The sequence below is a fragment of the Aquarana catesbeiana genome, linkage group LG04, assembly GCF_042186555.1.
Source record: "Aquarana catesbeiana isolate 2022-GZ linkage group LG04, ASM4218655v1, whole genome shotgun sequence".
Classification (NCBI taxonomy): domain Eukaryota; kingdom Metazoa; phylum Chordata; class Amphibia; order Anura; family Ranidae; genus Aquarana; species Aquarana catesbeiana.
This window is the reverse complement of record NC_133327.1, coordinates 138,784,147-138,806,855: the sequence shown is the minus strand read 5'-3', so window position 1 is coordinate 138,806,855 and position 22,709 is coordinate 138,784,147. Positions and strand designations below refer to the sequence as shown.

The following is a 22,709-nucleotide window of genomic DNA, read 5'->3' as shown; positions in this document are numbered from 1 at the left end:
GATCCTTTTTTTTTTTTTTTAAAGGGACAGTGTAAAAATAAAAAGTAAAATAAATAAGGAAAAAAATTAATGTGCCCCGTCCCACCGTGCTCGCGTGTAGAAACGAATGTATAGAAGTGCACGCAAATGTTAACGATGTTCAAACCACGCGTGAGGTATCGCCGTGATCGTTAGAGCGAAAGCAATAACTCTAGCTAAAGACCTCCTCTATTACTCAAAACTGGTAACATGTAGAAATTTTTAAATGTCGCCTTATGGAGATTTTTAAGTGATTTTTGTCGCCATTCCTTGAGCAGGCGCAATTTTGAAGCATGACATGTTAGGTATTAATTTACTCGGCGTAACATTATCTTTCACATTATAGAAAACAAATTGAGCTAACTTTAGTGTTTTCTAATTTTTTTTTTTATTGCGTTTGTAAGACTGCTGTGCAAATATGGTGTGACATAAAGTATTGCAACGATCTCCATTTTATCCTCTAGGGTCTCTGCTATTTATATATATATATATATATATATATATATATATATATATATATATGTATAATGTTTGGGGGTTCTAAGTAATTTTCTAGCAAAAAATACTGATTTGAACTTGTAAGCAACAAGTGTCAGACACAGGCTTGGTCCTTAAGTGGTTAAAACAGTTTTGCAATGGAGGCTACAAAGCTATTCCTGGTGACACTAAAGGACTAAAAAAATGGTTCAATAGCATACAACGTGTACACTCTGCTTTCGCCCTTAACAAGCATGGCGGCCGAAGAAATCACAATTGTTTATGGCTTTATTGCTTGGCTACCTTCGCCTTCTCAGCCAATCACAGGGTGGAGACCTTTGCTTTCCTCGTAATCCACCAATAAAAAAAGTTTTGGAAAGTTGGAGCGTGACGTTTGTACACACTGCAGGCACCGCCCACAGATTGACCTTGTACGCCAATCGCCGCGGGTATCCCGCCCAGAAATTGTGTCGAACGCTGCGGAGGAACGAAAGAGAGAACTCTTAGCCCCACCCCCCCAACTGTTCTGTGACACGCCTACCACCGTGACCGCACCTCTTGCCTGTTGCAGCGTCCAATCCCGAGTGTAACCGTTAGTGTCGCCTGGAGTTTCGGTGGAGGAAGGTGAGAAGAGGGGAGCTGTGGGTGTAGGACGGGTGTTAGGTGTGCCTCGTAGGCTGAGGAGAGGGTGAGGGGCTGTAGTGTGCTTCTGTATTGTATACACAGCTAAACGTGTTTACATTGACCGGCCCTGTACAGAGGTCTGCCTGTGTGACTGACACTTGTACATTATGTGTACAGTGTAACCTTCTCTTCTGTGTGTGCAACTACATAGGAGAGCACTGCTTTGTCTGTGTGGCAGCATGTGTGACTCATCTATGGGTGCAGGGAAGCAAAGTCATAGAAATAATAGAAATATACAATGTAACACAGGAGAGTGCAGATCAAGGATTGCTGGATTTGAAGAGATGTACTTATGACCAGACCTTCTCCTGACACTCTTTGTTTACAAATAAAAATCTGTATTTTTTGCTGGAAAATTACTTAGAAACCCTAAATATATATATATTTATTAGCAGAGACCCTAGAGAATAAATTAGCGGTCATTGCATTATTTTTTTTTTTTTTTTATCTCGCACTGTATTTGCACAGCAGTTTTTCAAATGCAATTATTTTTGGAAAAGATACATTTTAATACATTTAAAAAATCTACCCCAATTTTTTTCTATGGTATAAAAGATGAGGTTACGCCAAGTAAAAGAGATACCTAACATACCATGCTTTAAAATTGGGCGCGCTCGTGGAATGGTGCCAAACTACGGTACTTAGAAATCTCCACAGGCGACACTTTTACAGTTTCTACAGGTTACCAGTTTAGAGTTGCAGAGGATGTTTAGTGCTAGAAGTATTGATCGCACTGTGATGTTTGTGGCGATGCCTCACGTGTGCGGGGAACACGGTTTACATATGTGGGCATGACCTACGTATGCGTTTGCCACTGCACGGGGAGACAGAAGCGCTTTACAAAAAATATATATATATATAATTTTGTCCAGAGGATCGTTGCACTTAAAATTTCTTTATTGAACCAAAGTTCAAACAAGCATTACATGATGTGTAAGTTCATTACGTTTCCTCTACTTTGAAAAGGTATGTGTGTATAGTATAATTAAAAAAAAAAATAAAAAAAAATGTTATATATATATATATATATATATATATATATATATATATATATATATATATATATATATATATTTATTGTTTTTACACTGTCGCGTTAAAAAAAAGGAAAACAAATGTAAACATCCCTTGCGATAACAATACAACATGACAGGTCCTCTTTATGGCAAGATCTGGGGTCTGTAAGACCCCAGATCTCTCCTCTACCCTTAAAGGAGTTGTAAGCCTTCACGGTTTTATGTTTTTTTTTTTTTTTCACCTTAATGCATTCTATGCATTAAGGTGAAAAACCTTCTGTGCTGCAGCTCCCCCCAGAGCCCCCCCTTTTCCAGCGACAGGGACGAGCCCAGCAGCTCCAGCCACTGTCTCGGGTCCTCATTGAATAGATTGATAGTAGCAGGAGCCATTGGCTCCGCTGCTGTCAATGAAATCAAGTGACACAGGAGTCAGGGGTGGGGCCGAGTCCTGCTGTCTGTGTCAATGGATGCAGTAGCAGGACTCGGGAGCACGCCTGCATGAGTGCCCCCCATGGAATGCGGCTTTCTGTTGGGGCACTCAATGAAGGGTAGGGGCCAGGAGCGTCACTGGGGAAACCCCAACAAAGGAGGATCGGGGCCACTCTATGCAAAACCCTTACACAGAGGAGATAAGTATAACATGTTTGTTTTTTGTTTTTTAAACGAGCCATTACGATCACTTTAAAAGCAAAAGATAAGAAAAAAAATGGCATTATTTACATGGGGCTGAAACCAGAAGTGACGTTATGACGTTGCTCTGGTCCTCCTAGGCCATAGAGATTAGCGGATGCCATCTTTCCTTCGCTCATCTCTGTGCCCAGCTGCCGCCAGCGCCGGATTGATTCCCAGAGCTTCTAAAAGTGATCCAGCTGGGAATCTGCTGCTCGGACCTCTTTTATCAGAAAGGCCGGCGCCCTGAGGGGTTGTAACGTAAAGGCATAATGTTTTGGCCGCAGAAATTTTGTTGCATCTATAGCTCCTATCCTTTACAGCCAAGGAAGCTTCTTATGTTTGATCTGTAACTGCCATGGTGCTGCACACATGATCAGTTCTAGCACCAGCCATTTGATGGTTTGACAGTTTGGTAGAGAGCACAAGCAAATGTGACAGTTAGCAATCTTGGCATTCTAGAAATTTAACTATTTTCTGAAACCATAAAATCAATGGGTTTATTTTCGCTTTATGATTTACTGCTGTTCAGGGGCTCTAGGCTTTGGCAAAATGGCAGCCTCCGGTAAGAAGAAACAGGAACGAGGTAATTTATAGCACACACTAATTTGGTATGTTCCTTGCTAAACAAAGCTGTTATGGGTAAAGTTGCACTTTAAAGAGACCCTGTCACCACATCCTACCATATAAATTACTATATGTCATTTCTACTGGCCCCCCACCTGGACATCATTACAGAAAATTTCATACTATCAGCAGTGAAAGCTACTGCATAATAAACGGTGACAATGGGGAGCGGCTGTGGGTGGCTGTAAGGTTGACGCTCCATAGTAAACTCAGATTGCTGCAGCCGAGAACACCAGTATAGGTACATGTACTCGTCTTTTTAATGAGCACCCAAATATGTTGCTACATGCTTCCAGTATCCTGAAGGTTCTCTCCATGCAGGGGGAACCATTTACACAAAGGGGCAGTATTTGTCCATGACACCATTATATATTTATTATTTGTCAGGTTGATAGATGATTATAGATCATAACATACACATGGCAGTCTGTTCTACCAATTATTTGGAATACCTAAGGTTTAATCTTCTATGTGCCTCCACAAGTTTCAGCGGTATGCCCTGTGTGCAAGCTCTTGACATTTACATTTTCAGTCAATTGGATGTTTGTTTTTGGTTGTTGAATCATCCAAAGAAGACTTGTAGTGATGGTTTACATGGACTAAACTAAGGAGATTAAAATTGCAAGCTGTCAGGAAAACTCTGACCCCTTCTTCAGGCATATTTAGAAGTGATTATCTCCCCATATAAGTCTATTCACTTCCAGACCAAGCCTTTTCTGGCACTTTTTGTTTACATGTTAGTAAATTAATTAATTAATTAATACAATTAGTATTTCTTGCTGGCAAATTACTTAGAACCCCCAAATATTATATAGTTTTTTAAAGCTGGGTTTAGCAATTTTTTAGTTCACACAGTATTTCACACAGTTCACAGTTCACACAGTATTTGTGCAGCTGTTTGTCAAACGCAATTTTTTTGGAAAAAATTCACCTTTTTTTTTAGTTTTAATGGAAAAAAAAACATAATACATGACCCATTTTTTTTTGTAAAACATTAAAGATGATGTTACGTCAACAAAATAGATACCAAACATGTTATGCTTTAAAATTGTGCATGCCCGTGCAGCGGCGACAAACGGCGTAAGTTTTACTATCCATAGGCGATGCTTTAAAAGCCTTTTTACATTTTACCATTTCAGATTTACAGAGGTGGTTCAGTACTTGAATTACTGCCCATGATCTGACGTTCATAGTGATACCTCACACGTGTGGGACAATTGCTGTTTGCGTGTGTGCGGGACCAATGCGTGTGTTTGCCTTTGCACAGGGACACTTTAAAAAAAAGTTTTGTGTTATTTTTACACTGTTGCTTTAAAAAAAAAAAAAATTCTCACTTTTATTGCTGTCACAAGGAACGTAAATATCCTTGTGGCAGCTATAGGCATGTGACATATACTCCTTTTATGGAGAGATCCCAAATCCCTCCTCTGCTCTTAAAAGCATTTGATCATACCAAGATTGGTGTTTTTGAATGCTTTTGATTTTTTTAAAATGGCGCCTGTGACATCTGGGTAAACCGAAAGTGATGTCAGGTCATTGCTTCCCAGTTATCAAAGCCAATCCGGGCTTAGTTCTGCTCTGCATTCAGCCGGCAAAAGCATCAGCTGGTTGCTCAGATCTCCCAGTGGGATGAGAGAGCCAGAGGAAGCCGGGGGGGTGGGGGACGACTCCCCTCCCACTGCTTAGTAAAACAATCCAGCGGCTAGTTAGCTGATAGGATTGCTTTTACAAGAATTGACCACTGGTTCTAAAAGACAGTACTGCAACAGGCATCATCCCGGTATCACCACTTGAAGTCCAGCGACTTATGCCGCTGGTCCACAAGTGGCTATGGTAGGACAAAAGCACTTAAAGCAAGTCAGCTGTGCCTGCAATGATTTCTGAATTATCTCTTAAGCATCTCCAAATTAATTTAGAAAGCGCACTGAATTTTTCCATTGAAACCCATTGACAGGGGGCCGAAAAAGCGCATATCAAACATCGCAAATGAAATCAAGCGTTTGTATCTGTGACCAGAGTAAGGGTGGTCAGAGAGCAGTAGATATAGCCCCTGAGATTGACCGGTAGAGCGATGGCTGTTGTCCTTGTACAAATGGCTCTTGCAGCAGGATCCACCTCAATGCAAACATTGGTGAAGAAGCATGTTTTCTCCACTTTTCTCTATAGAAGAGTAATTGGGCTTGCAGCGAGATTTTTTTACAACATAATGCACTCGTTCACACTACCCGTATGCTAAAATCCTGCGTTTTGCCCTGGAATAAGCTGCAGTGAGGGGGTGGTGCGATGCATGTTTCAGCATACTTTTTTCTTTTTTTTTTTTTTAATTTGAGCTGCATAGATACTTCATTGATGTCTCTGGACAGTGTCATGATACATTGCACTTCAGTACGATGACATGCATTGCCATCCAGTGCCCTGCATTTTTCCGCACTCCACCGCACATCACACCTTGGTTGTGAACAAATAAAACCCTTGTGGTGACTGGCGTTTATCCAGTGTGGAAAAACTCCATTCAACGCACACATTGTGAATGATCCAGAAGTGCCTTTATCAGAAGATCTAGTAACACCATAAGAATTAAATCATGTCATTAAAATGTGCTTCCCTTGTGATGTTGCTGTAATTTTTAGAATTTTTAAAGGATTTTGACTTGGTAGCATGATCTGGGTTCAGGTGAATATAGTATCATGTATAAGTGGCTGTGAATGTTGCTAAATTAGTCCATGTGTCCTTGGCAAAGGTACTTTCTAACATGCCCCATATTTAGATGGAATGCACTATGGAATGAGACAAACATTTATGTCGACAAATATGTCTGCATTTCTGAACACTCTGTAAATGATAGCCATGTCCTCCAAGAAAATGTGAGAGTTCATTCTTGGTTTGAAATAAATATTCTCCACTTACAGAGTCATTAAAGCAGAACTAAACTCTAAATCAACATGAACTATTTTTAATCCTTCTGCTACTAGCATTGGTAAATAGATAGGAAGGTTCCTTATGCTGCTATCATCGATGAATAGATCAGAAGGTATTTTATATTTACTTGGTTTTTAACCCACTTTTTGCATTTATCCAGTTTACTTCCTGGTTTCTGGCCTAGGCCAAAATGATGTCATACATCCCAGAAGTCTTCATGGGCTTTTCTTTTATCTGGAGAAGGTGCTTTTCCAGCTAAGCAACCTTTGCCTTAGCCTGAGCTAAGGGCAGATGCATTCCAGGAAGTAAATGCTACATGAATCATCTGCCATTACCCAAGATGGCTGCAGCTGGGAATGCTGGGGGGGGGGGGGGCGATCGAAGGGTTAAGTGTATCTTTAGGGGGTGCTTACTGTGTGGGGATTGCTCTGACTGGGAGAACGCAGAGATCCATGTTCCTGCCCAGCAGGAACACAAGATCTCTATGTTCTCCCCTGTCAGAACGGCGATCTGCCTTGTTTACATAGACAGATTGCCGTTCTGCCTCTCTTGGGAACGATCGCGGATGGCCGATGGACATTGCGTCCACTGTACCCGCTGATTGACACCCCCTTTCTGTCTAATCAATGCATGCGCGTGCTCCCAGAGGCTATTGGATGAAGTGACATACAGGTACATCGTTTCTCACAGCCGGGCCGTCTTGCCGCAGTAAATGTACGGAAGGCAGTCTGGAAGTGGTTAAGCTGGTGCTATTCTCACTACCCCAGGTTTCCATTTTCAGGGTGATTCCTACCACTTGCTGCACCCTATGGAGCCAAACTTGCATGTAGGGAGTAGTTATTTTCCTACACTGTGTGCATCAGAAACGCACAGCCCCAGAGTCTAGGAATGGCAAGGCACTAACCTGCTCTTCCCCCTTTTCTTCCCTCCTTTTTGCAAGTTTACAGACTGACTGGAGACGGTGCTGTCCACTTTTAACTCTTTCCTGTTAAGATGGGAATTTCAGAGAAGTAGCATTGATAGTTATAAACTGCTGGCGCTGGGGTAAGAAATCTCAGATGGCAAAAAAAACTGAGGGGTTATAACCCTGCCTTACTCTATCCAAAATGAAAAAAAAAAAAAAAAATAGTTTTGCCTTTAGTTATACTTTAAGTGCATATTTGCAATGCATGCATATTGTCCAAGTTCAAACAAGGCCAAGGATAAATCCAAGTTAAAAAACAAGCTTGTCTTACCGACCAGCCTGCAGACAACCAAATGACCTGTCTAACAGTATGCTTTAAAAGCAGGGGTTTAGTCTGCACACATTTGCAAATGCATGCGTAAGCCACAGAGCCTCGTCAAGGCACCCTGTATCTGTGGTCCCTAACACTAACTTATAAGTGTCCCCACAGTGGAGGCACATGCATTCTGATGGATAGGTGAGAGCAGGCGGAGTGAAGGGAAGCCACCCCTTCTTAAAGGTACAGGGGCAAGCTGAACACCCAGCATATAGCACAATGGCTGCAAAGGTGTCAGTGCGTTATCTGACCAAAAAACACGACAGTGATACAAAAAAGATGCCACTTGCTCCCATCTATAGCTGGCTATCGCAGTAAGAAACATTGGAATGCTAATAATAGGTTACAACAAGGCCAAGGATAAATCCACGAAAAAAAACAAGTTTAACTTACCGACCAGCCTGCAGACAACCAGATACCCTGTCTAACAGTATGCGTTAAAAGCAGGGGTTTAGTCTGCACACATTTGCAAATGCATGCGTAAGCCACAGAGCCTCGTCAAGGCACCCTGGTATCTGTGGCAAATATTTCATATCTCTTTAGACACACTGCAAGTAAAGAAAAATAACGGATGTGCCAGAAACATAGTACACCCCACCTTCCTACCATGACGACACATTGTACTTTCCGCTCTTAATTCTTAGCACATGGTGTTGGCTCAATGGGTTTCATTTTTTTTATTTTTATTTAATTATATTTTAGTAAACTTTTTTCATAGATGAGAGTTGTAGTTACAAAGAGTAAAAAGTGGTAAAATACAAATCTTCCAAAATGCGGTAATATACACGTCAAAACTTTACATTGAATGAATGACTTGTATAGCGCTGCAAACGCGAACTGAATCGCCTCAAGGCGCTTGGTCCATCCTGTGGGTCCAGCTTGTTAGAAGAGATAGGTCTTGAGTTTTTTTTCCTGAAGGCCTGATGGTTTTCTTCCATAGGGATGTTGGTTGGTAGAGTGTTCCATAGCCGTGGTCCTTGGACTGCGAATCTTCGTTCTCCCTTTGATTTGTAGCGAGATTTGGGAGCGTGGAGGAGGTTTTGGTAGGTTGATCGAAGACTGCGATTAGGTAAGTAGCGTTTTATTTTCTCGCATAGGTATTGAGGCGCGTTTCCATGTAGGCATTTGTGGGTGAGGCAGAGGGTCTTGAATGTGATCCGATCCTTTATGGCTAGCCAATGTAGGCTCCTCAGGGATGAGGAAATGGATTCCCAGGGGTTTTTTTTTCCTGTTATCAGTCTTGCTGCGGTGTTTTGGGTGAGTTGTAGGCGTGCAGTCTGGTATTTAGGTAGTCCGGTATAGAGGGAGTTTGCGTAGTCGAGTCGAAACACAGACTCCAATGTTGGCAAACAGATGGTGTCGGTAATCAAGCACTACTGTCTCAGGTCAGCTAAGAGATAATCGGGGAGGCAACTAGATTAGTCAAATGTTACCTTTGTCAGAACACATAATGAAAAGTAGTACATTTTGAATAACAGGTTCATCTATTGATATTTAGGATAATTGAAGGCATGTGTCCAGGATTAAGAAAAAAGGGTTACTGACTAGTAGCCGGTTGGGATAAAAGAATGGGTGAGAGAGAGCAGAGCAACTGGGGGTATGAAAGGGGTAGGGGGGAAGAGTTTGGGATCACTCCATGGCTAATGGGGGGGTTGAGGGAGTTACTTCTTCTTTTTTTTTTTTTTTTTTTTAAAGATGGTTTAAATAAAGATAAGTCTTGGGACTAAAGTTGCATTCACATGAACTTTTGCATGCCCAGTAGCGGAAAGTTCTGTGTTTTCAAATGCCTGGAAAGCCGCAGCTGACCATAGAAGTGAATGGCTGTGCTTGCTTGTCTCATGTAAATGGCGATTTTCATTTCTATTACCTGCACATTTGTGTGTGACTGTTCCCCCTCGAAAGTGAAACTTGCATGTTCGGGACTATACTGTCATGCTAGGTAAGCATGGTGTGTCTGAGCCCTAAAGTTGGCCATGCACATTTAAGATTTCTCTCCTTCAGCGAATAGGGAGAAAATCATTTGATTCCCCCATCCACATTAAACAGCTTGGATGGATGAATCTGCATTGCTGGTTATTGTATTCTGACAACTGGCACTTGCCGCTGTTAGAATACCCGCACAGTGCCTGCTCCTTAAATGGAAGAGGAGCAGATGAATGACACAGTCTGCCTCCTCCAGTCACAGAATGCTTTGAATTCTGGGAAAGAATACTGTGAATTCTGGGATTGGGTGAGAAAGGAGGAAGAGGAGGGCCAGCAATGCCAATGCTTCATGGTCACAGCCGCTGACCTAAAAGTGATACTAAACACACACTGTTTAATTTAAGTTTTCCTTTCTCTTTCTGTATGTGGATGATGGCACTGTAATTATTTTAATAATAAAAAAAAAATCTACCCTTTTCCTAATCGATCTATACAGCTGTCACATGACCCAGATCTTTCCCAACCTGTCTGCAGGGAAACATAAGCAGAAGGAGATTCTAGTCCTCTGCTCACATGTTCAAAACAAATACCAGCCTTTGGAATACAGAGTAAAAATAAATAATATCTAACTTTTAAATTTGGCATACAAATATAATTTTTATAATTATAATTTGAAATCAAATCTTTGTTATTTTGTGTAAATAACGTGGCATGGGTGGATTTCTGCCGGTCACAGGCTTTGTCACGACCATTCAGCCTGTGTGTTAAAATTAACATGGATGGGAAGCCTCCATCAATCTACATGTAATATCCCACCCCTATTGTGTTTAGCTGGTTCGTGGGCATAGAGGAGGAGGAGGGAGGAGGCGGGCTGTCATTTTTCACTGTATATACACCCCCATGTGTAACTCTATAATCACATAAGCTGCTCAGATGTGATAGGAAGGAAATGCTCAGCATTGAAACTCACTAAAAACTAAGCATGTGCAGAGTTGCCACCACAGTTGCAAAATTCCTAGCTGAATTGGGGACGTGAACAGGAGGTAGAGAGCAGCAGTATTAACCAGGATTTGACAGAATACGGATAACAAATCTCATAGTGACTGAGTATGAACAGCATGTAATGCAGCATTTATTGATAATGTGTTTTTAAGCCCACATTATAAAAAAAAATATTAACACCCACAGCGCCAGAAGATCACTCGTGGGGAATATTCAACATCACTAGAGGTAAGCTTTCTACAGTGGCCATCAGTCTACAAGACTTGGGGCGTACTTAGAGTGATAGTTCACCTTTACCACAAAACTGCCTATGCAGATAAGGGGTGTCTATAGATAAAAACAAACTGTGCGGCTCTGAATAAAGTTGAACAATGCCCTAGCTATAGCTGTAGGCCATTTTACATACCTTTTATGAAGCCTGACTGGAATACTTCCAGGACGTTGCTAAGTGAGGCCTAGTCATCACTGCTTACTTCCACCATCACAGGAGTCAGCTCTCAAATGCTGAGCTCAGAGCTACTGTATCAGGGGAGAGAGAGTATATGAAGGGGGTTGAATCAGAGAAAGAACTCACTCCTGTGATGGTGGAGGTGAGCCGTGACAACTAGGCCTCACTTAGCAACATCCTGGGAGTATTCCAGTCAGGCTGGATAAGGTATGTAAATGGCCTACACCTATAGCAAGGGTATTATTCATCTTTAGCCAGAGCTGCACAGTTTATTTATTTTTTTTTATCTACAGACAACCCTTATCTGCATAGGAAGATTCTTTTCAAAGGTGAACTATCCTTTTTGGGTAGGTCATTTATGTCTCTGGTGCTGTATCCACACAACAGTTTTAAAGGAGAAGTCCAGCCAAAGCTCGTTTGGCTGGACTTCTTCTATGGATCACAGGAGCGCAGATCGTTTTGCACTCCTGTGACCTGTTTTCAGCAGAGAGCGGACTCTGCTGATGTCACCAATGTCAGTCCAGGCACCACGTCATCCCGACAATGGAAGTCTGGATCCACCCAGTTGCCTGGACTGACACTCATCTCAGTAAGCATGAGACGGCCCGCTTCGCCCCCTCCACAGCTCAGCGCTCCAATGAGTGAGTAGGGAGAAGAGCAGAGAGCTGTGACTGATAGTCTACAGCTCTCTGCTTACAGAGCTCTGAAAACCGAGTGATCGGTGGTGTTCGATTGCTTGGTTTTCAGTGCAGATGCAGCATTGGACCGATGCTGCATCCACCTAGGTAAGTATGAATCTAAAATAAAAAAGAAAACCATAGTTTTCTTAACTAAATTTTAGGTTTTAATGTGGTCATTTCCAAAGCAGGCTTTGAAGGGTCATACCCTAAAAAATTTTAGTTCAAAACTTTCTATTTTAAGAATGGCCATTTGATCTTCTAATGGTTAGTGGAGTCAAATCAATGTTCATTTTCGAGAGTTGTTTGACACATTTTAGGGTTGGAGGATGGGCAGTGCAAATAATGCTTAGATCGGTGCCTCTATTCTCCCGATTGGTCTCAAACACTTCAGGAATATTATCCTTGATCTTTCCTTTGCTAGCTATCTACTATTTAAATAGACCTCCAGTGGGGCTCTATTTTTTAACACAGTTGAAAACTTACATCAGGTCAGGCCATACAGAACAATGAAGGACTTTAGTTGTAATTCTGACGATAAATCTGTCAGAAAGGAAGAGCAAAGTCTATATTTCTCTAACAATGGTGATCTATGCAACATTTTTGCTTATCCCTTGTCATCTCCAAAATGTTCCTCACCTACGTTATTTTTGAGAATGCATTTTAAACTTTCATCTAGTGTTTTCGCCATCTAAAGGGTGCCGTGGGTGGGCTTATCTTGTGCCTTACCTTGTGTTATGGAAGCTCTGTACATGAAATGGGAAAACTGCATTCCCACATAGTGGGTCATTGTATGTGGCAACCCCTGTGTGTCTGATGATTTAGACATTGTGACCAAACGTCACTGCGTCACACTGTAGTCTCAGAGAGCACATAGACCATGAGATAGTTGTTTAATTTGATGAATTGGCTGCAGTTCAAGCTGTAGATGGTCAGATCAGCACTACCTGCCTCAACAAATATTGATTTCAAAATCGAAAGGAGCTGAAAATTGTTGGCTTAAAGGTGATGAAAATCAATCTGATGCATTCTCTGTTCAGGTATTCAGTAGGGCTGGAACAACTAATCAATTAATCGACAACTAATCGATTATGAAATTAATCGATTACTATTTTCATAATCGATTAATCGACCAGTAACATAATGTGGTTAAAAAAAACCTAAAATGAGCCCTTTATAGTACAAAAAGAGCAAATAATCGCTACTGTAACTATTTCTTCCACAGTTCTACAGTAAAAAAAATGAACCCCTTACAGTAGTGATTATTTGGGGTTTTTTTGTACTATAAAGGGCTAATATTCGTTTTTTTTGTTTTGTTTTTTTTTTTTTTTTAACCCCATTATGTTACTAAACGTCTTACACCTGGTTCACATCTATGTGTTTTTTGGTGCTTTTTGCAGAAATGGACTACAGTTCATTTACATGGTTTCCTATGGGACACATTCACATCTATGCTTTTTCAGCCGCTGCGTATTTGGAAAGCGTCAGTGACTTTTTTTTAAACGCAATACAGTGCTTTTTTGGATCAACATACTTCAATGGAGAAGCTGCAGAAAAGCATGTAATGCGTTTTTGCAGCAATTTGTTTTTTAATCTGCCCAACAACAAATTGGCCAAAAAAAAATGCAAAAACGCAAATCGCAGCAAAATCACGTGCGCAAAAATCAAAACGCACAGCAAAGAGCACTGCAGAAACAGATCAAAAGCAAACTGCATAGGTGTGCACCGAACCTTATGCTGGCCACACCGATCAATTTTCAGATAAGAATATTCAGACGAAAAATCTTTGTACATTCGATTAATGAAAGAATGTTTGAAATTTTCACGTGTTTTTAACATTCTGTTTTTAAAATAATTGTAATTTCTGAACGAAAACCACATCCACTGTCTGATAATTCCTTTCACCAAGAAGTTTTTTATTATTTCCAAATTTTCCCATCACTGTGGTTAAAAATGAACGTCGATTTGACCCTACTAATAGAAAATCGAACGAACGTTCTTATCTCTCCTCTAATAGTATATACAGTATATCTCCTCTAATAGTATATACAGTATATCTCTTCTGTCTGTTATTCTCAGAGTGGATTAGATATTTTGCTCCCTAACCATATAGTTGGCTATTTTTATTTACCACTGCATAGAGATATTTAAGAATAAATTGCCTTTTTTTAAAAAACTTCACATATTAACTAAATTATACACCACACTTTTTTTTTTAAGGTTATTAACCAATTAATCGAAACAATAATCGGCCAACTAATCGATTATGAAAATAATCGTTAGTTGCAGCCCTAGTATTCAGGCAACCATGGGTGCAGAAACTGTTTGAATACCATAGCCAGTAAGGGACATTCCTCTATCTATGCTGTTTAGTGTGACTGGGAAAAATTCTCTTGAGCAGCCCATTGGGATGAGTAAGATAAGTCTAAAGCCTAGTACACACTACTGTTGTTTTTTTTTTTTTTTTTTTTTTTTTCGTTTTAATTAAAAAACAAAACAAAAAAAACTGACTGCGCAGATCGGAGCCCGCTATACTAAGAATCCAATGTTAGTACATCGATCTCCCCTGCTGAGCTATTGTGTTCTGACAGTGTGCTCAGCCATTGGCTGAGAGCGCTGATTAGGAGTCAGTCTGCTGCTGATTTTCCTGCATGCTCGTCCCGACAGAAGCCGGCCAAACGCTGCGCTGTTATCAATCTATCCAATCAACAGCCGAGAACCCTGGGCAGAGAGACAGCGCATCCCCGTGGGTCAAGTTCGAGGGCTCAGGTAAGTAAAACGGGGAGTCTGTGGGGCCCGGTCACTGACAGGTGTTTTTTCACCTTAATGCATAGGATGTGAAAAAACACAAAACCTTTACAACCCCTTTAAGCAAGTATGGTTAGACATTTTGTGCAGTCTGGTTGATAACTGGCAGTAACCAGTTCCATAGGTGAGCTATTTATTTCACCTGTCTATCGTAATCAATGTAGAGGTCCAACTTGAGAAGTTGTTTAGCTCTGTGTTCCTTTGCAAAGGGGCTTTAATCAGATGGATAGCGGGTTTCCAATGTTTTGAAAATCTTTTAATTTTATAGGTGAGAAGATATTTATACTGTATGTACACAACCCATGTACCCTTGTTACTCAAGCAAGTATTGGACCTCATTGATTTTTATCTACTATGACTTACTGTATATCTATATGGGTTTCCTTGGTTAGGTTACTCACCGATAAACTGAAAACAGGCTGTAATTGTGTTTGATATCTGCATATTTCATTGAACATGTCGGTATTAAGTGACTCATCATGGTGGAGAAGACAAGGGGAAAGGTGTTCATTAACTTGTATACATGTACTGCCTCTACATGTTGTGCGTTGGGGAAAGAAAGAAAACCCAACTAATCGCCTGGAGACTTTCTTTTCAAACATCACTTTCTTTCCACTTACATGTCCAGATTTGTTTTGTGCAGCTTTACATAACAGATATTTTCTCGTGGGAAACAAACTTCCTATTTGATAACATATCACCTAACTCTTTTTTTCCGCCTTTAATCTTGCAACGAAGTGTGTAATATAAAAAAATATGAATGACAAAATGCAGATCTCATTTCCTATGGTTATGAAGGCAATGATGTGTTACTAGGCATGTGTTTTCATAATGTTTGTCTGTGATTTGCAGCTTCTTGAGTGTGGTTGGCTTATGAATTGGTGATCTAATAGTTTGAAGGTAAATAATACACTGAGCAGAATTTATGACTGGTTTTAATTGGAGTCATTTTCAATAAAGGTTTACATAGCTAGGTTAGACGCATTGTTGTGATTATTAGAACATCAACTGGTTGTTTTCTTATTGCTCCTCTGTTCATAGAAGAATGAGGAAGGCTGAAGGTTATGGTTGCTGATCCCCTTATTGAAAATGATATATACTTGGCTGTCTCTGGTTTTTATACTTTAGAACACTGACTTGGCGCAAGCAGGCATACTAGAAAAGTTAGGACTCCTAATATCATACTTTTCCCATGCTTCTACTTGAAGCATGACAGTCAGTCATGCTTTTGGTATGTTATGAAGGAGAGGTTGTCTTAAAATGCCTCATTGTATGCCAGGTGTCTGCAGGTGAGTTCAGAATTCTTTCAGCATACCTCCTGATTAAGGATGGGCTTGGGCGTGTTCGCACAGCCCACGTGCAGAGCCCGCCAGGAAGTCGGCATGGCACTGCGCTAATCACAGGCAGTGAGACATTTTCCCGATGTGCGGCTGCAGAGATCGGGAAATATCTCACTGCCTGTGATTAGCGCAGCGCCATGCTGACTTCCTGGCGGGCTCTGCACGTGGGCTGTGCGAACACGCCCAAGCCCATCCTTACTCCTGATCTTCAAATGCTGAACATCTCTCAGCTGCCTTCAGTAGCTCATTGTTGTCTCCTAAGGTCCCATTTACACCTGAGCGCAGCGTTTTTGAGCTTTTTGTCACGCTTCCATGCAGCGTTTTTTGATCTTTGGCATTTTTTTTATAAGCCAATAGGAAAAATGATCATCTGTTTCATCATTTGTTGCTATGTTGTCATCTGTTTCCTGGGTGAATATGCTGTAAAAATTCCCAAATCTACCCGATTTGAGCGACAAAAAAGGGTCCAGAACTTGTTTGAGCTTCAGGCGACTTGGAGTGGAGATGTGAACCATCTCCATAAAGAAAAATGGATCCCCCCCCCCCAAGCGTTTTGTAGCTTCAGGCTTCAAGCTATAAAACGCTCAGGTGTGAATGGGGCCTAAATGTCATAGGCAGCCTTGTTTACTCATAGGCATGGGGAGGGAAGGGCATGCCAGCATCATTAATGAAAGACGATGGTCACTATTTGCATAAATGCTCCCGGGTAGTCAGGGGTGCTTGGACATTCTGTAAGAAAGCTGAACTGTGTGGATTACTGTAGTGTTTCCTATACCATACAGGTCAGATTTGATTATTATATCCTATTTATGCACTAGTTCTACATTGCCCTATAAGGTTCCAGTTTTTGTGACTTCCTTTTATCCCTTATCTTATATGTTTTACATAGTTGTCTAATAAAGGCTACGTTTTAGGTCATGGTGGGTTTGGTGTGTGGGTTTAGTGTATCCCTGCTGTTTAATAGTGTTTCCTACAAAAGGTCTATCTTGTAATACAAGTATATATCAGGCTGTGTTCTATCTTTTTCTGCATTCTGTACAGATTTCATAAATTACAAAATGCACAGTCATTTAGTGAGTGTTGTCCTTCGTATACCAGTGTGTACAGCCTTGTCCAGGAGTGGATACAAAGTAATGGAATAGGTTGGGTGCCAGCTGACAGATCCTGTTTTCCCATCAGATAAAATATATATTTGCTTTTAATTTGAGGGAGATCAGTAGACCTTTGTGTGGCTGAACCACTAATTAGCCTTAATCGGTTCTGAGAGTTAATAAGCAGATAATCCAGTGTTACAACATCAAATCGAGCGATTTGGAAATCTAGAGACTGTCATAAAATTAATTGGAGCTATTTAAATGAGTATACATTTTGAGGTATTATTTATTAATATTATTCATGTTAAAGCAAATATTTTTACATCTTCTGTTGCCATTTTTCTGTTCCTCTTTTTCATATTTTGAATTCTTTCTGTGGTGGGCAACAGTCAGTATAGTTATGGAATGATTGTGGTGATACAAAATCCACTGCAGGATGAGCCATGTGGAGATTATGTTGCATCTTGTGCCAAATCTTGTCTATAGAGAGCCAGTGAAGCACAATCGCAAAATTGCCAGCATACATATGTACAAGTAAACACGGTTGTCCCATGTACACATCCCTTCACAAATTATATATGGAGATAACATTTTTTAAAACCTTACACCAGGGGTCTTCAAACTACGGCCTCCAGTTGTTCAGGAACTACAATTCCCATCATGCCTAGTCATGTCTGTGAATGTCAGTGTTTTACAATGACTCATGGGATGTGTAGTTCCGTAGATCCCTGCCTTACACGCACACACAAACGCACATCACTGTAGCTTGTTGGGATTGAAGGCTTTCTTTTTCATGGAGAATATTGATTGCTAAACAGAGCATCTTCTACGTGTTGAACATGTGCTGGCGAAAATGAACACTCCTGGCACTCAGTAGTTCATAATTAACATCTACCTGGCACAATTGTTCTAGCAACTGTTTGGATGTGTCATACTGCTTGGAAAACTTGAACCATGAAATTGCTGTAGACCTATTTCATGCAGCTAAACAATATCAGAACTAGGCTTCATGTATACTAGCCTACATTTACCGTGGGAAAACGCTGCACATTTTGCTGCGTTTTCCCGTACCCGGTGGTCAAAACGTTCCTATCCTGAACTTGATTCTTCCACATTCAGGAGAGGGAGGTTGAAGCTCACCTAAACGCGGCAGCTCCTAAACTCTGCTAAAAGCCTATGTGTACATTAACAACATGGACTTTTATGGAGTTAAGTTTAGGAGCTTTGGCAAAAAAAACATCAAAAGCGCCTAAACTCAAGTTTAGGCGCTGCTAGTGTACATGAAGCCTAAAGCCTGGTACACACTACAGTTTTTTTGGTTGCACCAAAAAAAAAACTGTCAGCTTCGGTCAGAGCCACTGCACTAACCATGCAAGGTTAGTCCAGCGATCTCTGCGCTGAGCCATTGTGTTCTGACAGGGGGACACCCCCCCCCACCACCACCAGAACACTCCAATCAGCCCTCTCTCCGCCATTGGCTAAGAGCGCTGACCGGTAGTCGGTCAGCTGCTGGTTTTCGTGCATGCACGTCCGAATGTCGGCCGGTATTTTTTTGTACCGGCACATGTCTCCCGACATTCTGCCCATGTGTACTGGACTTTAATCTGTCCAGTATTCTTTACATAAAGACAAAAGCTGAATTGTCATTGATCCTTCATTAGGTGTTTTTGAGCTCATTTCAGAAATAGGCTGAAATTTGGTAATATTCGTTCATTCATGCATATGAGTAACCAGCCACTGAAATGTTCTTGAGGTGTGTGATCAATGTTCAAAGACATTCCAGGGCAAAGCAGGATAGTACCCTTCCACCTTAGCTGGCAGAGCCACACTTGTCAGAGTGAACTTTGTGCCTAATAAGTGAGCACAGGAGGGGCAAGGTACAGCGGATTCTAGGGCCATTATTTAAGGCTAATGGACTGCACATAAAAAGCACCGGATGTTCCCAGTTTTATGAACACCATCATGCACTGCATACATATTTCAGTGTTAAGAGACAGGATTACAAATACTCAGATTCTTGCAGGAATTAAATATTTTCCTCTTTTGAGATGGCTACTAATATTCAGATTATCTAATCTCCTAAAAGTTCGAATTGCTTTTTTTTTTGTTTTGTTTTGTTTTGTTTTGTTTTTTTTTTTTTTTTTTTTTTTTTTTTTTTGGTACGGCAGGTTTAAGCCCACCCATAGGGGCATAAACAAAATCTGAGACTTTTGTGGGGAAAAAAAAATATCTTAAAGCCCAGCTCCAGACATTATTTTTTTTTTTTTTCCCCAAAGCAGTGGGGCTGTGACCGCAATGCCTGGGTTACCTGCTTGTTTTGTCTAAGAATGAACAGAGCCTATAATCACCCAGTCCATTAGATCCTCCAGAAAATGGCACTTCTCAAAGTCCATCTGTGGACTGTTCCTGATGATTTCATGTCTGGAGATGGCCAATGGGCGTGATGACGTCAGGGACAGTCCGCCGGTCTTTCACTGAGAGGATCGGAAGTTTAGGTGAGTATATCTCGGCTCTCCAAACCCCTAGACAAAAACCAGCAGTTGACCCATGCATTGCGGGCACAGCACCACTGCATGGGAGAAAAAAAATTTGACCAGAGTTAAGCTTTAAGGGGAGATGACTTTCCACTGGGGAACTAACAATTCTGTCTAGAGTTGTGGAGCATGTTGAATGCTTCTTTAGTGAATCTTTAGCCTCCTTTTTATTAAAGTGGTTGTAAACCTCAGACATGCAATATGAATAGAACATATTCCTCTATAGTGTGTTCTTTCTCTATCCAGAGCACTGTGTCCTTTCTGTCCGCTGCCTCATTCCTCTGCTATCTGCATGAGTAATGTCTGAAAAGTTTTCCTGACACCAAAAGAAAAAAGGTGACAGGGAGGGATTTTCCAGCACACAGTCTGTGATTAACAGCCTCAGCTTTGTTCCTGTGTGCTGTGTCAAGGGGGGGGGGGGGTGTCCCTTCCCTCCAATCAGTTCTCAGAGTGCTCCTCACTGAGCTCCTTAGTGTGTAATTTCAGCTCTCCACAGCCTATTTTATGATCGCTCAGGCAGGCTTTAAAAGATTCTGGACTTTGAACAGATGTAGAGAAGAGAAGACTGCAGATAAACACGTACAACTTGTAGAACGATTTGTTTCTTTTTTGTGTATCACCTGAGGCCAGCCACTTCACTGGATATATGTAAGGGTTTATAACTACTCTAAAGCATAACTTCTTCTCCCTTTTTTTTTTTTTTTCTTTTTTCCTCCTCCTCCCATATTTGGAATGTCTTCTTTTTTTTTTTTTTTTTTTTTTTGGGGGGGGGGGGGGGGGGGGTTTGTTCTTTGCTCCCCATATCTTCTTGGGACACATCACAGGTCCCAGGAGACTGCAGACCATTCAAGCTGTACAGCTGCAAAGAGTCAGTTAAGATGCCGGCGCCTGGACTCTAAGACCGGCAAAGAGCTGTTTCGGGTGAGGACATCGCTGGATCTTGGGACAGGTAAGTGTGTGTGTATGTGTTTTTTTAGTCAGCAGCTACAGTTATTGTAACTGCTGACTTTGAAGTTTTTGTTTACAGGGTGAAGATCCTCTTTAAGGATGTCATCAGGGAAAAGAGCACTATTTTGCCCCAACAAAAGGAGCCTAAGCCTCTATCTGGGAAAACATTTAGCTTTGGAGGCTAAAGGTAGTTCCTTTCATTTCTTCCATATTTCCAAATCAAAGGTAAAGCCTCAGTTCTGCCATAAGTCAAGGACTCCTAAGTCCTCAACACTTGTGAGCAAGGAGACACCCACTTGTTACCATGAGGGTGCATTTGTTGGTCTTTGCAACCACCTGGTCCTAGGACATTTCCTACATTTGGGTCCAGAATGTGGTATGCATGGACTACAAGCTAAAATTTCAGTCTTTACCTCTGCTTAGCTTCATGTTTTCATACATACCAGCATCCCTGCAAAGACTAGCTGACATCCACACTGCTTTGGCACAGCTCCTATCTTAAGGGATCATAGCCATTGTTCCCAAAAATGAAAGGTTCCATGATTTTTACTCAAATCTGTTTACAGTTCCCAAAGTAAAAGTGGCATTTACTCCATTCTAGACCTAAAAGTTTTCAACCATTTACTTATGGTACTAAAATATATGAGGTCAGTCATTGCTTCCCTCCACCTGGGGGACTTTCTGGCCTCTAGGGAAATCCAAAATGAAATCATGAAAATCCTTCCTCCCACTATTCTTAAAGGTTTCCATGATGAATGCCAGCCTGTGGCAGCGAGAAAGTCTGGAAACCTTTGCGGTGCAAGGTACCTTGTCACCAGAGAAATTCTGGATCCCGATCAACATTCTGGTTCTTGGAGCAGTTGGGTCATCCCTTCAAGGTTGGAACTCACAGCTGTTATGTCACCTGACGGGATTCAGTTGGACAGTGCCACAGAAATGGCGTACATTCTCCACTAGTAAGGGAACAGAAGTCGAGCAGCTCAAAGAGCCAATCGGATACTGGAAAGGGTGGAACTGCATGTTCAGGCCCTTATCACTGTGCACATTTATAGGCATGGAAAATTGGCAGGTGGATGTCCTGAGTGGTCAGTGTCTGGGCTCGGGGTAATGGTTTCTTTATCCTGAGGCATTTAAAGACCTCAGCCATGGAAAAGGGATACCCAACATGGCTTCCACATTTTCACAGTGACCAGGTTTGTCTCCAGGTTTAGGGATCATCTAGCCTTTGCAGTGGATACTCTGTGGGCTCCGGTAAAACCTGATCTATGCATTTCCTCTTTTGAAACACCTTCTTCACCTGGTCCCCAAGGTTGAGTTGAAGGCATCCCAGTGATTCTCGTACCACCAAACCGCCCCAGGAGGATGTGGAATTTGGACCATGCCAGACTCCTGAGAAACTCTGTGATCCCTCAAATAACTTATCTGTCTCAAGGACCAGTTTACCATCCTTCTCAGGTCGTTGGCTTTATCAGCCAAACTGTTGAATCTCTGGTCTTAAAGGATACGAGCCTACCTAATTTGGATATCCCTACACTCTTAAAAGCTAGAAAGTCAACTTCCTGCACAGTCCATCATCGTACCTGGAAAACCTTTTTCTGCTTGTGTGAGTCAAGGAATTTCCATCCCAGGAAGTAATCTGTAGTGCTAATCTGCCTTTTCTCCAGTCTGGTCTGGATTAAGATCTGGCCTGGAGTACCATCAAGGGTGAAATCTTGGCCTTAGCAACTTTCTTTCTCAAAGACTGCTTGCTTGTTTATCACTCTTTAGTAAAACCATTTGTGAAGGTGTCATGCATATTGCTTCCCCTGTGCTTTCCCCAATGACTCTGAGATCTTAAAGCAGAGTTCCACCCAAAAATGGAACTTCTGCTTTACTGCTTTTGACCCCCTGACATGCCACATTCGGCATGTCATTTTTTTTTTTGGTGGTGGTGGTGGGGGGGGGGGGCGGAAACCCTCTTTTTAGAGGGTTCCAGCTCCCACTTCCTCCCGGGGCACCGTGGCGCCGGAAGGAAGATCACCTCTCCCTCTCGGCAATCTTCTGGGACACGTCACAGCTCCCAGATGATTGCCCGACCAGTCGCAGCGTGGCTCGTGCATGAGCACTGCGGGCCCGGCTGTGAAGCCACAGCTGGGCGCCCACAGTGACAATACCGGCGCCACAGAGAGGAGGGGGAGATGAGTGGGGCTTCGTTCCCCCTCATCGCTAGACCCTGGGACAGGTAAGTGTCCGATTATTAAAAGTC

The 22,709-nt window shown here is 41.7% G+C and overlaps 1 protein-coding gene across 1 annotated transcript in view; it reads left to right on the top strand.

The window, feature by feature from the left end:
• The first annotated feature begins 1,003 nt into the window (after positions 1 to 1,003).
• The window catches only part of FARP2 (FERM, ARH/RhoGEF and pleckstrin domain protein 2), a 241,790-nt gene continuing 220,084 nt past the window's right edge, over positions 1,004 to 22,709 (top strand). Inside the window, exon 1 of the mRNA XM_073625766.1 lies at positions 1,004 to 1,119. The gene's annotated coding sequence lies outside the window, so the exon portion shown is untranslated. The remainder of the gene's footprint in view (positions 1,120 to 22,709) is intronic.